This window comes from Anomaloglossus baeobatrachus, chromosome 2, assembly GCF_048569485.1.
Source record: "Anomaloglossus baeobatrachus isolate aAnoBae1 chromosome 2, aAnoBae1.hap1, whole genome shotgun sequence".
Taxonomy (NCBI): domain Eukaryota; kingdom Metazoa; phylum Chordata; class Amphibia; order Anura; family Aromobatidae; genus Anomaloglossus; species Anomaloglossus baeobatrachus.
Window position 1 is genome coordinate 647,248,946 of NC_134354.1, and position 14,029 is coordinate 647,262,974.

Here is a 14,029-nt window from a genome sequence, read left to right on the forward strand (position 1 = left end):
ATGTATGCGGCAATTCTGGGCGGCTGCTGACTGATATTGTTAGGGTGGGGGGCTCCCCATAACGTGGAGCTCCCCATCCTGAGAATACCAGCCTTCAGCCGTATGGCTTTATCTGGCTGGCATTAAAATTGGGGGGAACCGCACGCCGTTTTTTTTTATTTATTTATTTATTTTACTGCACAGTATAGACACGCCCACCGGCTGCTGTGATTGGGTGCAGTGTGACACCTGTCACTCAGCGTGGGGGCGTGTCTCACTGTAACCAATCATAGGCGCCGGTGGGCGGGGAAAGCAGGGAATAGGAGATTGTTTAATGAGCGGCCGGCTTTTTCAAAATAGTAAAAGCCGCCGCAGCAGTGTGAATGCCGTGCAGCGCTGCGCCGGAGATCGGGGAACGGTAAGTATGAGAGAGGGGGGGAAACTGACCGACAGACTGTGAGAGAGGGACAGACAGACAGAGAGACCGACAGAGAGACAGAGAGACTGACCGACGGACTCAGGGAGATTGACCGACATACACAGAAATAGAAAGAATAGCCGACATCACTAGAAATAAAAACACCAAACGGACACGGACTATAGGTATATGCATACGTGTTTACTAACGTGTGTGCACATACCCATAGACTTTCATTGTGTCCACGTGTGCGTGCTCCGTACAGATAACGGACATGCATCCGTGCCAAACGCAAACACATACGGATCACGGACACGCACACACGGACATAATGAAATAACGGACGTGTGACCACAATCATAGATTAACATTGGTGCACGTTTGGCCGTGTCTCCGGTATATACGGAAACGGACCAAACACGCACGTGTATCACGGACGTGTGAAGGGGGCCTTAGGGAAAGAGATGAACAGAAAAACAGGTGAAAAAGTGTGCAATATCCCCTTAGCCAAAAAAAGCATAAAATACTTGGGTATAAAAATGGGGCGGAAAATAGATTGGGTGTATAATTTGAATTTTCCCCCGGTAATAACTAAAATAATCACAGAGCTGGAGAGATGGCAGAACCTACCTCTTATGGAAAAGTCGTCGCCCCAGAATAAAACTGCAAACCCTTATGATGGCCAAGGAGGAGGGAGGCACAAATTTACCAAATATATGGGGGTACAATCTAGTTTGTATGGCCAGACATATAGTGGATTGGTTGAAAGATACTACTTGGCATTCGGATGTGGAATTGGAAAAAGCGTATGCTCACCCGTGGAACATAGTAGCACTCTTACATACACCACAGGGCCTCCTTCCCACTAAAATCAAGCAAACCGTGATCTTCCGAGATACAATTGCAGCGTGGAAAGAAATAAGAAGGAAGTTAAAACTCTCATGGCGAATTTTCAAGCATTTGCCATTGTGGGGGAACCGCACCTTCACGGCTTTGAGGGAAAACAGCTTGTTACAGGAGTGGAGGGAAAAAAAGATACAAAAGGTGGCACATTTGCTTCATAAGGAAGAAAACAGATGGATGAGGCAAAAGGAGATAGTAGATACATTTGGGCTGAGGGCACACCAGGTGCTACAATACGGGCAAATAAAGGGTTTGGTAACGTCCCTACTGGTGTGGGTCGATGAAGAAACTCGTAATAATGTCATGGACGACTTTCTTCTTCCCATGGGAGAAAAACCAACCAGAACAGCATTATATAGATGGTTCAAAGGGATTTTTATCCAGAAAGAGCCAGATCAAATTTTTAAAAGTTGCTGTCTCAGGAGGACGTTACAAGGGCAAGAGACAACTTCCCATTTAAATGGCGACCTTCCACCATCAAATACTTGGGCATCCACATACCGACAGACATCTCGAAGCTCTACACACTCAATTACCTACCACTGCTAGAGAGCACAATCAAAAACTTTAAATCTTACGGGGGTCTAAAATTATCATGGATGGGTAGAATGAATGTGGTGAAAATGGACATTCTGCCACGTTTTCTATATTATTTTCAGACTATCCCCATTTCCCCCCCCTCCAGCTTCTTTTGTAGCCTTCAATCAGCTATCATTCGTTTCGTGTGGGGTAGGTTGAAGCCTAGAATTAATCTCCGCACCCTGACCCTCCCTAGGGCACTGGGTGGGGCCGGTCTCCCCAATTTTAGGGGCTACATGCAGGCTGCGGCCATGTCCCGCCTGGTGGACTGGCATTTTAACAAGGTCTCCAAGCAGTGGATACAGGTGGAGCAGGAGGGGCTGGAGATACCACTTCATCACCTTCCATGGCTGCCCATCACTGACCTCTCTGAGGTGGGTTCATACTCAGACTTCACCAAAGACACTCTTAGGGTCTGGCATACAATATCCAATAAGTTATCCCCTACACAACATATTGGTCCTCTCACACCTTTATTCTCCACTCCATCGTTCCGCCCAGGATATCAACAAAGAAGCTTTCTCGGCTGGAGGGCAGAGGAGGACACCCGGTTGGGGAGCATCCTGATTGATGGCAAGGTTCCGTCCCTCCAATTTTTTCAAGCTCAGCATCTGGGCGGGGGAAGGAAGTGGTTGGAATTTTTTCAGCTGCAGGCCTTTGTATCCGCGCTGGGGTCCAGTGGCCGAGTTCGAGACACATACAACGCCATTGAAAAACTGTTTACGAAAAAAGATCAGCCTGAACGCCCGGTTTCTCAGCTGTACAGCATTCTCAATGAAATTGGGACCTCAGGCAAACGAGGCTACCAGTTGGCTTGGGAAAGTGAGCTGAAACAACATATCTCACCAGCTGAATGGGAAAAATGCTTTTTATTCACACATAAATTATCAGCTACGTGCGCCACACAGGAGAAAAATTTTAAAATCTTGACGAGATGGTACCAATTTCCAGCTAAGCTTCATTCAATATTCCCTACGGTGTCAGCAATGTGTTGGAGATGTGAACGGGAGATTGGCACAATGACTCACATTTGGTGGGAATGTGAAGGAATACAGCAGTTCTGGCAAAAAGTACTCTCGAACTACCATCTCATAACTGGGAAAACAGTTGAGAACTGTCCCAAGATAACACTCCTCTCCGTCTTACCTCACACTATCACATATCATAAGCGAGATATTCTGCGGTTCTGCCTTGCGGCGGCACGCTCCACCATTCCTAGATACTGGAAAACTTCCATAATCCCTCCTATTTCCGAGTGGTACATGGAGATGGCAAATATTTGTAGGATGGAGGAGCTTGCAGCCGAGGGCGAGGACACCAGAGATAAATTTTACAGGACCTGGAACGATTGGATAATGTTTAGGGATTCACCTGACTTCCATAAACTGTTTTGAAGATGTAGACCTCAGAGGAACCCCCTCCCCCCCCCTTCCTCCCCCTCTCCATCTCCTTTCTTTCTCCCCATCTCTTCCCCATTTTCCTCTTCTCTCCTTCTGCTTTCTCCTCCATATCCTTTTCCTTTCTTATTCTTTCAAACTCTTTATGCCTATGGTATTTTCTGCTGATCTTATATTGGAATAATGAGAGATAGGTATATATTATTTTATAAATATTTTTGTTGTTTCATTCACAATTTTAATGGCTCCGGTCAGCAAGTTTTTTCCATTAAGCGAGGGAATACTAAAGTATTAACTTACTAGGCTTGCTTGATCCCCGCTTCTAAATTTGAAACTTGACATTTCTACTCTTGAGCTTGCTTTTCTTAATACTAGCAGTCTGAACATCGGCATAATCTTTAAATTTTTGAAGTTTTGAATAAGAATACGTTCTTTGCATATATTCTCTGAATTTCAATTTTGGTACTGCAAATCCACGAACTTGTTGTGTTCATCATTACACACGCTTCAAAGGTTTTGAAAATGCCTAAGAATCGATATGCTGCTTGTACGGGACACCGGCAGGCTGCTCTCTGCAGATTGCTTTCATTGCATAACTTGTTATATGACTTTATGTTAGTTTTTTTTTGTAATCCTGATAACTTCCAATAAAAATAGATTGAACATAAATTTTTAAAAGTTGGGTGCAGCAATTGGGAGGGACAGGTATGGAGATAGGACAACAAATTTTAGATGGATGGAGAATCTTGAGGAAAAGTGTACTGAACGAGGTGTGGATACGCAGTTCCAAATTATGCACAGGGCAATCATAGCATTCAACATCCCGGCGTCAGCTGCAATGAGGGAACGCAAAATACACTGCTCAAAATGTAAGCTCAGAGATGCAGATCTTTTCCATGGGCTTTGGGACTGCCCAACAGTAAGAGCTTTATGGGAAAACATAAGAAATATGGCGGAGAGGTTGTGGAAGAAAAACATACCTTGGAGTCCACCGAGATACCTATTCCACTGTGAGTCAGGCGAGGGTGAGAAATCTATGGAGGGAGGGGGGGCTAGTCCGATTTTGTTTCACTCTATATGCCTAATGGTTAAACGATTAATCCTAAAGCACTGGCTAGATGACCGGCTACCTGAATTTGGCGAGATTATCGGGCTGCTTAAAGCCTTACTCAATCTAGACTGGCGGGAGGCAGAACGAAGTAAGGAGCAAGGAATTAAAACATTTATAACAAAATGGAGGGCATTTTTGCTGCGCTATCACACTGAAGCAGAAATAATTAACTACATGACACCATTTAGAGCAATCACATGATATTTACTGGAGGACATAAATGGCTCGTTGGGAAAGTTGAAAGTACCCATAGATCAGGGGTGGGGAACGTTTTTTCTGCTGGGGGCCATTTGGAAATTTTTACCAACCTTCGGGGGCCGCACAAAATTATCAACTTGAAAATTACCCTAATATATTTGGTCAAACAATTAACTCACTGTGGCGGCTGGAGCTTGTACTCTTTGGTGCAGCTGTAATATTAGGCGATATTGATCTTTTTGCTTTTGACAACTTGTTTGCTTTTCACATCTGGTTGGGAGGAATATAGATCACTGGGGAGGCTGGGGGCATAGACATCATTGGGGGGTACATACATCACTGGGGGATACATACATCATTGATGGGGAGCACAAACATAGCTGGGGGGGCATAAACATTGCTGGGGAGGGCTGGGAGGAATATACATCACTAGGGAAGCAGCAGGGCATAGACGTCACTGGGGGTACATACATCACTGGGCGGCACAGACTTCACTGGGGGTATATACACAACACTGGGTTACACAGACATAGCTGGGGGGCACAAACATTGCTGGGGTTATATAAATAGCCGGGGGCAAACAGCCCTGGTGTTACGGGGGGACCGGCAGATTAGGACCAGGGGGTATATATCCTAATCGCCAGTCGGGGCCCACCGTGCTCCAGATGACAAAGGAGCTGCTGGCACCTGAGGGTTAGGCAGAGACTTTAGAGCTGGATGGCTCTGAGATAACCCAGGAACTCTGTGAACCGGTCACGTGTGTTGGGACACGTCAGACCGGATGACAACCCGATTAGCGTTTTGGTGCACCTAGCGCTACACCAACCACGTGTGCAGGAAACACGTCAGGCCGGGTGGTAACCAGGTAGCGTTGACCGGAAGACCGCAACGAAAGCGCCCTGTCGGCCACGTGTTTAGGACACGTCAGGCCGAGCGGTCCTCCGATTAGCGTTTCTGGCCACCTCTCGACTGGCCACGTGTGTGTAGGACACGTCAGGCCAGATGGGTACACCAGTAGCGTTGACCGGGAAGCCGAGGAGGATAAAGAACACCCTGTTAACTCCACAGGGGTCCTGGGGTACGCTGTCCGTGCGCGTAGGGGACACAACCGGACAGGTGGCGCAGCAGGTGCGTTGTCCGTGTGCGTAGGGGGCACAATCGGACAGGTGGCGCAGCAGGTGCGTTGTCCGTGTGCGTAGGAGGCACAATCGGACAGGTGGCACAGCAGGTGCGTTGTCCGTGTGCGTAGGAGGCACAATCGGACAGGTGGCACAGCAGGTGCGTTGTCCGTGTGCGTAGGGGGCACAATCGGACAGGAGGCACAGCAGCCGCAGCCCAGTTAACGCCACTGGGCTGTTATAGCAAGACTGGAACGTCAGGAGGGAAGCACGGCGCCTGACCCTGATGTGCCGAGCCACGAATCTTGGCGTGACAGGCCCCGTTCGCCTAACCCTAACTACCGCTTCCCAACATAGGCTTATGCCGCAATGAGGCTCTAACATGGAGGTGTGCTCTGACTGAGCAAATGTGAAGACTGCGCACCTCCATGTTGTCTCCAGCCCCTTTTATAACCTGGGTCCGCCCCAAACCCAGGGTGGAACCCCCAAGGTCCAATAGCAGAGTGCCATGTCATCAGTGACGTCACATGCGACCTATCCGGAACCGCCACGTCATTGATGACTTCATGGCAGCCACGCCCCAAACACTTCACCAGTCATCGTCTGACGACCAATACTGAGGTGCCAGATCATAGGGGCGGGCCTCTGCGAGCCAGTCCGGAGTTGCCACGTCATCAGGACACCTGACACCCTCTGCCCTATCAGGGCCTGCCACCTCACGGACATGCTCAGTGAGGTCCTTACCGGACCTAGCCTCTGGTGCACTAAGTGCCTGAGCATGCCCAGTAGCCTGAGGAACAGGCTCAGAAAGCAGACTATCAGTTTGAGCATGCTCAGTAGGCACATCCCAGAACTTAGACACAGCACGAAGTCCAAGTACCTGTGCAAAGAGGCTGTTAGGGTTAATTGTGGGATCATGCTCAGTAGCCTGAACTGAGGACTTAGTCTCAGACATAACACAAACAGGCTGAGCATGCTCACTAGGCAAAACACCGGGCTTAGACTCTGGCTGGGGTAAATCGGCGCACGCATGCGCACTAGCCGCCTCTCCACACTTAGACGTGGTGGAAGGAACAGCCAACTGGACGACCCGAGGCACCGCCAAGAACGGCAGCCGGCGCCTGGGCGCAACAGGAACCGCAGCAGACTGCTTGTGGCTATGGCGGCGCCGGTTCGTAACACCTGGGGGATGCCGGAGGGACACAGAGATCCCTGGGGGAACAGAGAATGATGGGAGAGGCTGGAGGCACAGACAAATCAGGGGGACGCTGGGGACACAGATGGCACAGAGAAGAATGGGAGAGGCTGAAGGTACAGACAGAACTGGGAGAGGCTCGGGGCACAGAAATCACTGGGGAGACTGGGGGGGGGCACAGATCACTGGGGAGACGGGGGCACAGATCACTAGGGGTGCATAGATCACTAGGGAGACTGGGGGGGGCACAGATCACTGGGGAGACTGGGGGGCACAGGTCACTGGGGAGACTGGGGGGAGGCACAGAACACTGGGGAGACTGGGGGGCACAGATCACTGGGGAGACTGGGGGGCACAGATCACTGGGGAGACTGGGGGGGGGCACAGATCACTGGGGAGACTGGGGGAGGTACAGAACACTGGGGAGACTGGAGGGAGGCACAGAACACTGGGGGGGGCACAGATCACTGGGGGGGGGCACAGAACACTGGGGAGAAAGAGGGGCACAGAGCACTGGAGGTACAGAGCGCTGGGGGCACAGGCAGACTCGGATGAGCTTGGAGGTAGTTAGAGAACTGGGGGAGGCTGGGATCACTGAGCGCTGGAGGTGGTTGCGGGCACGGAGGGCTCTGCCGCCGGGCACAGAGAGAAGCAGCCGCCTTCGCCGCCGGGCACAGGGAGCCGCCGGGCACAGGGAGCCGCCGCCACAACTGCTGGGCACAGGGAGCCGCCGGGCACAGGGAGCCACCGCCGGTGACAGGGAGCCACCGCCGCAACCGCCGGGCACAGGGAGCTGCCGCCGCAACCGCCGGGCACAGGGAGCTGCCGCCGCCGGGCACAGGGAGCCGCTGCCGCCGCAACCGCCGGGCACAGGGAGCCACCGACGCTGGGGGCACAGTAAGACCTGGGGGGATGATTGGCAGTCAATCCTCTCCTTTTGATTTTAGCGCCTCTCACGCCGACCCCACCTACAAAGTACGTCCTCACGTAGGCAGTGTCAGCGTGGGGACGTAGTCTTTCAGGTATAGGAAATGCAGCGTTCAGCATTGAACGCGCTGTGTGGGGTTTTAAAGGACCAGCAGCCAGTAAGATGCGGCTGCCGCCCCAATACTACAGTTCCCGGGGGCCGCAGAAAAAGTCGTCACGGCCCGCGGGACGGAGGTTCCCCACCCCTGCCATAGATAATTAGAAGGAAGAAGAACCTATGCTGTTAGACAAAGAATGGGAGTTGGTATTTCCAGGGTGGAGTGGACCACCTCCATAAAGTCAGAAAAGAAGCTAGCTGCGTGGGTTGGGGGGAGGGCTAGGGAAGTTCAAGGTTCTTGATTTATAGTTTAAAGAGAGATAACACAAAAGAACACAATGTTATTATGACCCAATTGTGATTAATGTCTATCTCATGTTTATGTTATGATATGTAAAAAAATAAAAATTATTGGTTAAAAAAAAAAAAAAAAAATCATTCTTACCCCATGAGGCAAGATCTTGCATGGAGACCCAGACCGAGTAAGATTGACAGTCATCTTATGTTACTTCCATTTTCTAATAACAATAACAATTGCTGCCTTCTCACCAAGCTGCTTGCCTAGTTTCCTGTAGCCTATCCCAGCCTTGTGCAGGTCTATAATTTTGTCCCCAGTGTCCTTACACAGGTCTTTGGTCTTGGTGGAGAGGTTGGTGTGTAATTGTGTGGACAAGCATCTTTTAGGGTATGTGCGCACGTTGCTTTTTACCTGCTTTTTTGCTGCTTTTTCTTCTGCGCTGTTTAATGCCAAAATGGATGTGTTCTTCTATTCAAGCAAAGTCTATGGGAATTTGGGTTTCTTGTTCACACTATGTTGTTCAAAATGCTGCCTTTTTGTGGCAGAACTTTGGTCAAAAACTCAGCTTTGCAGTGCAAAACCCAAATGGCAAAAACAATTGACATGTTGCTTCTTTGAAAAGCTGAGTTTTTGACCAAAGTTCTGCCACAAAAAGGCAGCATTTTGAACAATAGTGTGAACAAGAAACCCAAATTCCCATAGACTTTGCTTGAATAGAAGAACACATCCATTTTGGCATTAAACAGCGCAGAAGAAAAACCAGCAAAAAAGCAGGTAAAAAGCAGGTAAAAAGCAACGTGCGCACATACCCTTATACAGGTAACAAGTTCAAACAGGTGCAACTAATAGGAGGTAATAAGTGCAGAGTAGGAGGGCTTCGTGAAGTAAAAATAACAGGTCTGTGAGAGCCAGAATTCTTCCTTGCTGGTGATCAAATACTTATTTTATGCAATAAAATGCAAATTAATTATTTAAAAATTATGTAATGTGATTTTTTGATTTTTTTTTTAATAACGGACACATGTGATCTCGCAGCTGTTGAAGGAAGCTAGTAACTAGGTAATCACATATACCTGCTATTAAAGGGAACCTGTCACCAGTTTTTTTTATTATTAAACTAAAAGTATCACCTTCTGCAGCTCCTGGGCTGCATTCTATGAATGTGCACCTTGTTCCTGACTAAACTTGTAGACCCCTAAAATAACTTTATAAAATCTGACCGCCAGGTATGCTAATTACCTTATCTAGTCAGATGGGGGTGATCATTTTCTGCTACTTTTCCTCCTTCTGGCCACATTCGCCGTCCTCCTTTCATGATTGACAAGGATGGCGCCGCCATCATCATCCATGCTGCTCAGACAAGTCTCGTACAGGCGCAGTTAGCTCTGCCACATTGCGGGCCGAGCAGGAAACAATTGTCCTGGCGCGCGATTATAGTCGGCGCTGTGCATGGCGTAACCTGCGTCATCCTCGTACCCGACCATAATCTCGCGCTCGTGCAAATACCTCACCGGCACGTGCGCGAGAACAACTATGTTTCCTGCTAGGCCCGTGATGTGGCAAAGCTAACTGCGCCTGCGCGAGATTTGGCCGAGCAGCATGGATGACGACAGCGGCCCCATCCTTGTCAATCAGGGAAGGAGGACGGTGAACGTGGCCAGAGGGAGGAAAAGAAGCAAAAAATTATCACACCCATCTGACTAGGTAAGGTAATTAGCATACCTGGCGGTCAGATTTTATAAAGTTATTTCAGGGGTCTACAAGTTTAGTCAGGAACAAGGTGCACCTTCATAAAATGCAGCCAAGGAGCTGCAGAAGGTGATACTTTTAGTTTAATAGGGAAAAAACTGGTGACAGGTTCCCTTTAAAGAGAATCAACATTCACTGCTCCCCACACCCATAATTCCACCCACCTATAGGCGCCGAATTCAATTCTGAGAGAACAGGATTAGGCTATGTGCTCACGGGGGAAAGTGTCCTGCGGTTATATCCGCCGGACATTCCGCAGGAGCTCCCAGAAAACCGCAGCACAACTTTGTCTGTTTCCATGTTGTGGTTTATTTGCGGAATGTCCTGCGGATATGGTGCGGGCATTCTGCATTGAGGATACAGTACCATGGCTTCGGCACTGCATCCTGAATACAGAACAAGTGCTGAGTGATCGGGGCGTTCATACCTCCATCACGCAGCACTTCTCTCCAGTCTCCGGCCGTGTTTACACTGTGAAGAAGGTGGGTGGGCCTGAACTAGCTCCGGCTGTCACATGACCGGATCTCGTGCAGGCCCCGCCCACCTCCTCCTTCCTGCTCCTGTGCACAGACGGAAAATGACCGGGTGTCTGCTATCAAGGCAGGCAAGTATGGGACCAAGGCAGGGGATTTCCACAGGTAATGCCGCAGGAATAATTGACATGCAGTTATGTGCGGCTGCGGGATATCCGCAGTATATTCCGCAACCGCACATTCCGCAACGTGGACACAGACTCCCCATCTCCCATGGGATAACATGGGGAGTGTCTGTACATGCTGAAACCTGCGGATTTATATGGAAAATCCAGATAAATACACAGGTTTTCCGCAGCAAAATCTGCAGAAGCAAGCTCCCGTGGGCACAGGGCCTTATAGGTGTGTGGAGCAGTGAATATTCATTTACTTTATTAGCAGGCAGTTAGCCCCGCTTCTCCCTCCTGTACCCCGCTCCTATGAGATGCATCCCCTCACTTTCCACCAACATTTTTTGGGCGAAAAAATGTGTCTTACAGTCAAAAAAAATATGAGTCAGTGTATAGCTTGTTTAACAGTGCAAATTTGGTGTGCCCTCTAATTAACAACACACAGGCATTAAACTGCTGGCAATAAAATAACTACACTCCTAAATAAAAATGGCCAAATTATGCCAAATTGTCAAGATTTTGTTTTGCTGCCATTATTTTCATGCACTGCCTCAATTCTCTTGAGTATGGAGTTTACTTAAAGGGAACCTGTCACCATTTTTTTTTAACTATGAAAGCAAAAGTGTCACCTTCTGCAGCTCCTAGGCTGCACTCTATGAAGGTGCACCTTGTGCCCCGACTCCCCTTACAGACCCCAAATATAACTTTATAAAACCTGACCGTTAGGTGTGCTAATGACCTGTGGGGCTCAGATGGGCATGCTCATTTTCATCTTCTGTCCCTCCTTGTGGCCTTCTTCGCCATCCTCCTTTCATGAATGATGTGATGATGCCGCCGCCGTCATCATGCATGCTGCTCAGGCAAATCTCGCGTCTGTGCAGTCATTCTCCTGACTCGCGCAGACGCAGTTCACCCTCGCGCAAGCCGGTGCAGTGTTTGCGCATGCGCGAGATTATTGTTGGCAATCTGCATGACATCCCCAGCGTCATGCTCGTGCCCGACCATATTATCGCGCTTGCGCAAACACCCGGCTCGCACGAGGGCGAACTGCACCTGCACAAGCCGGTGGAATGACTGCACAGACGCAAGATTTTGCAGAGCAGTGTGTATGATGACGGCGGTGTCATCATGTCAATCATGAAAGGAGGATGGCGAAGAAGGCCACAAGGAGGGACAGGAGACGAAAATGAACACACCCATCCGAACCCCACAGGTCATTAGCATACCTATTGATGAGGTTTTATAAAGTTATATTCAGGGTCTGCAAGGGGAGTCAGGGCACAAGGTGCACCTTCATAGAATGCAGCCCAGGAGCTGCAGAAGGTGACACTTTTGGTTTCATAGTGGGAAAAAATGGTGATAGGATCCCTTTAAGCTGCACAGGTTGCCACTGGCATCCTCTTCCCCTCCTCCATGATGACAACACGAAGCTGGGGAACGTTAGACACCTTGCGCCCCTCTGCCTTCCGTTTGAGGATGCCCCACAGATGCTCAATAGAGTTGAGGGCTGTAGACCTGCTTGGCAGTCCAGAACCTTTAACCTCAGTTTCTTTAGCAAGGCAGTGGTTGTCTTGGAGGTGTGTTTGGGGTTATGTTGGAATACTACCCTGTGGCCCAGTTTCCAAAAGGATAGAATCATACTCTGCTTCTCTGTCATACCATGTTTCCCCGAAAATAAGACCTCCCCCCCCCAAAAAAAAGACCTAGCAGGAATTTTCAGGGAAGCTTACATATAAGACATCCCCCGAAAATAAGACCTAGCCGCGGTCAATAATGTGTCATGCGGCGGTAAAAAAGTTAGACATTGCAGGACACTTCAGGACAGAAGAAAGAAGATAAAAGACCCTGCGATCATACTCACCAGACGCCGACCGGGAGCAGGTGAGTGCATCAAGGTCCTGCAGCGGAACACACACATACACACACACTACAGATCGCATCCATACACTCACCACATCCAGCGATTTTGCTTGCTTCTCAGCGGCGTAATGACCTGCGACGCTGTGCAGTGAGCTTTCAGGACCTGCCAGAGGATCACATGGCCTGCCAGAGGATCACATGGCCAAAAGCATGTGGTATCTCCGGATGTTGTTAGTATGTGTGCGCAATTGTACCGGTATGTGTGATTTCGTGAGTGTGTGTATGTATGTATGTATGTATGCATGCGATCGGATGTGTGACTGTGTTCTGATATGTGAGTTAGGATGTGAGTGTCGGACAGACGCAGGGGAGCACAGCTGCTGGGAGATAACAGGGAGGAATGATGTGGAATGTGATGTGAGTGTGTCTGTATGAGTATGATCTATGCAAGTGTCAGCCAGATGCAGGGGAGAACAGCATGCAGCATACCTGCTGGGAGATCACGGGGAGATCTGGGAGCCACACAGACGCCCGGGGCTGGTAAGTATGACGATCCTGGGAAGGGTGGGTCTACTTTTTGTGGGGGGTAAACTTACCGCAAACCATGTCTCCTTGAGAATAAGACACCCCCTGAAAAAATAGGACCTAGTGTTTTTTTTCAGGGCAAAAAAAAATAATAAGACAGTGTCTTATTTTTGGGGAAACAGGGTAGTACATGTTGGCATTCATGGTTCCCTCAATCTGCCCACAGTCAGCAGCACTTATGCAGCCCCAAACCATGACATTCCCACCACTATGCTTGACTGTAGGCAACACATACTTGTTTCTGTACTCCCTTGGTTGGCATTACACGCACTTGAGACCATCAAAACCAAATAAGCTTATCTTGCTCTCAGATGACAGGACATGGTTCAGTAATTTATATCCTGAGACTGCTGGCCTTGAGCAAAATGTCTGTGGGTTTCCTTTTGGGACTACAGCCATGCAGACAAATATGATGCAGTGTATGATCTGAGCACAGACAGGCTGATATTCCACCTCTAGCTCTGCTGCAATGCTGGCAGCAGTTACATGTCTATTTTGAAACGATAACCTATGGATAGGATGTTGAGCACGTGCACTCAACTTCTTTAGTTGACAATGGTGAAGCCTGTTCTGCATTGAACCTGTCTTGTTAAACCACTGTATGGTCTTGGTCACCATGCCGTAGCAGTTGCAAGGTGCTGGCAGTCTTATAGCCTAGGACAGTCATGGCGAACCTTTCACAGGCAGAGTGCCCAAACTGTAGCCCTAAAACCATTTTTTTTCCCGAAGTGCCAACCAATCCTATTATGTAAATAATTGATTGTAACCTAACTTTTGCAGTCTTCTCTTCTCTTCAGCAGGGGGCATCACGCTCATTCGTGCTTATCACACATTGAAGCTGAGCCCCTGCCCTTTCCAGACACAGCAGTTGGATTGATCTTTCTGGAAACAGTTGCAGCATATTAGGCAGAGATTTTAGCATGGAATGCAATCAGATGTCACCCTGTAATCCACATCTACATTTCAAAGTCT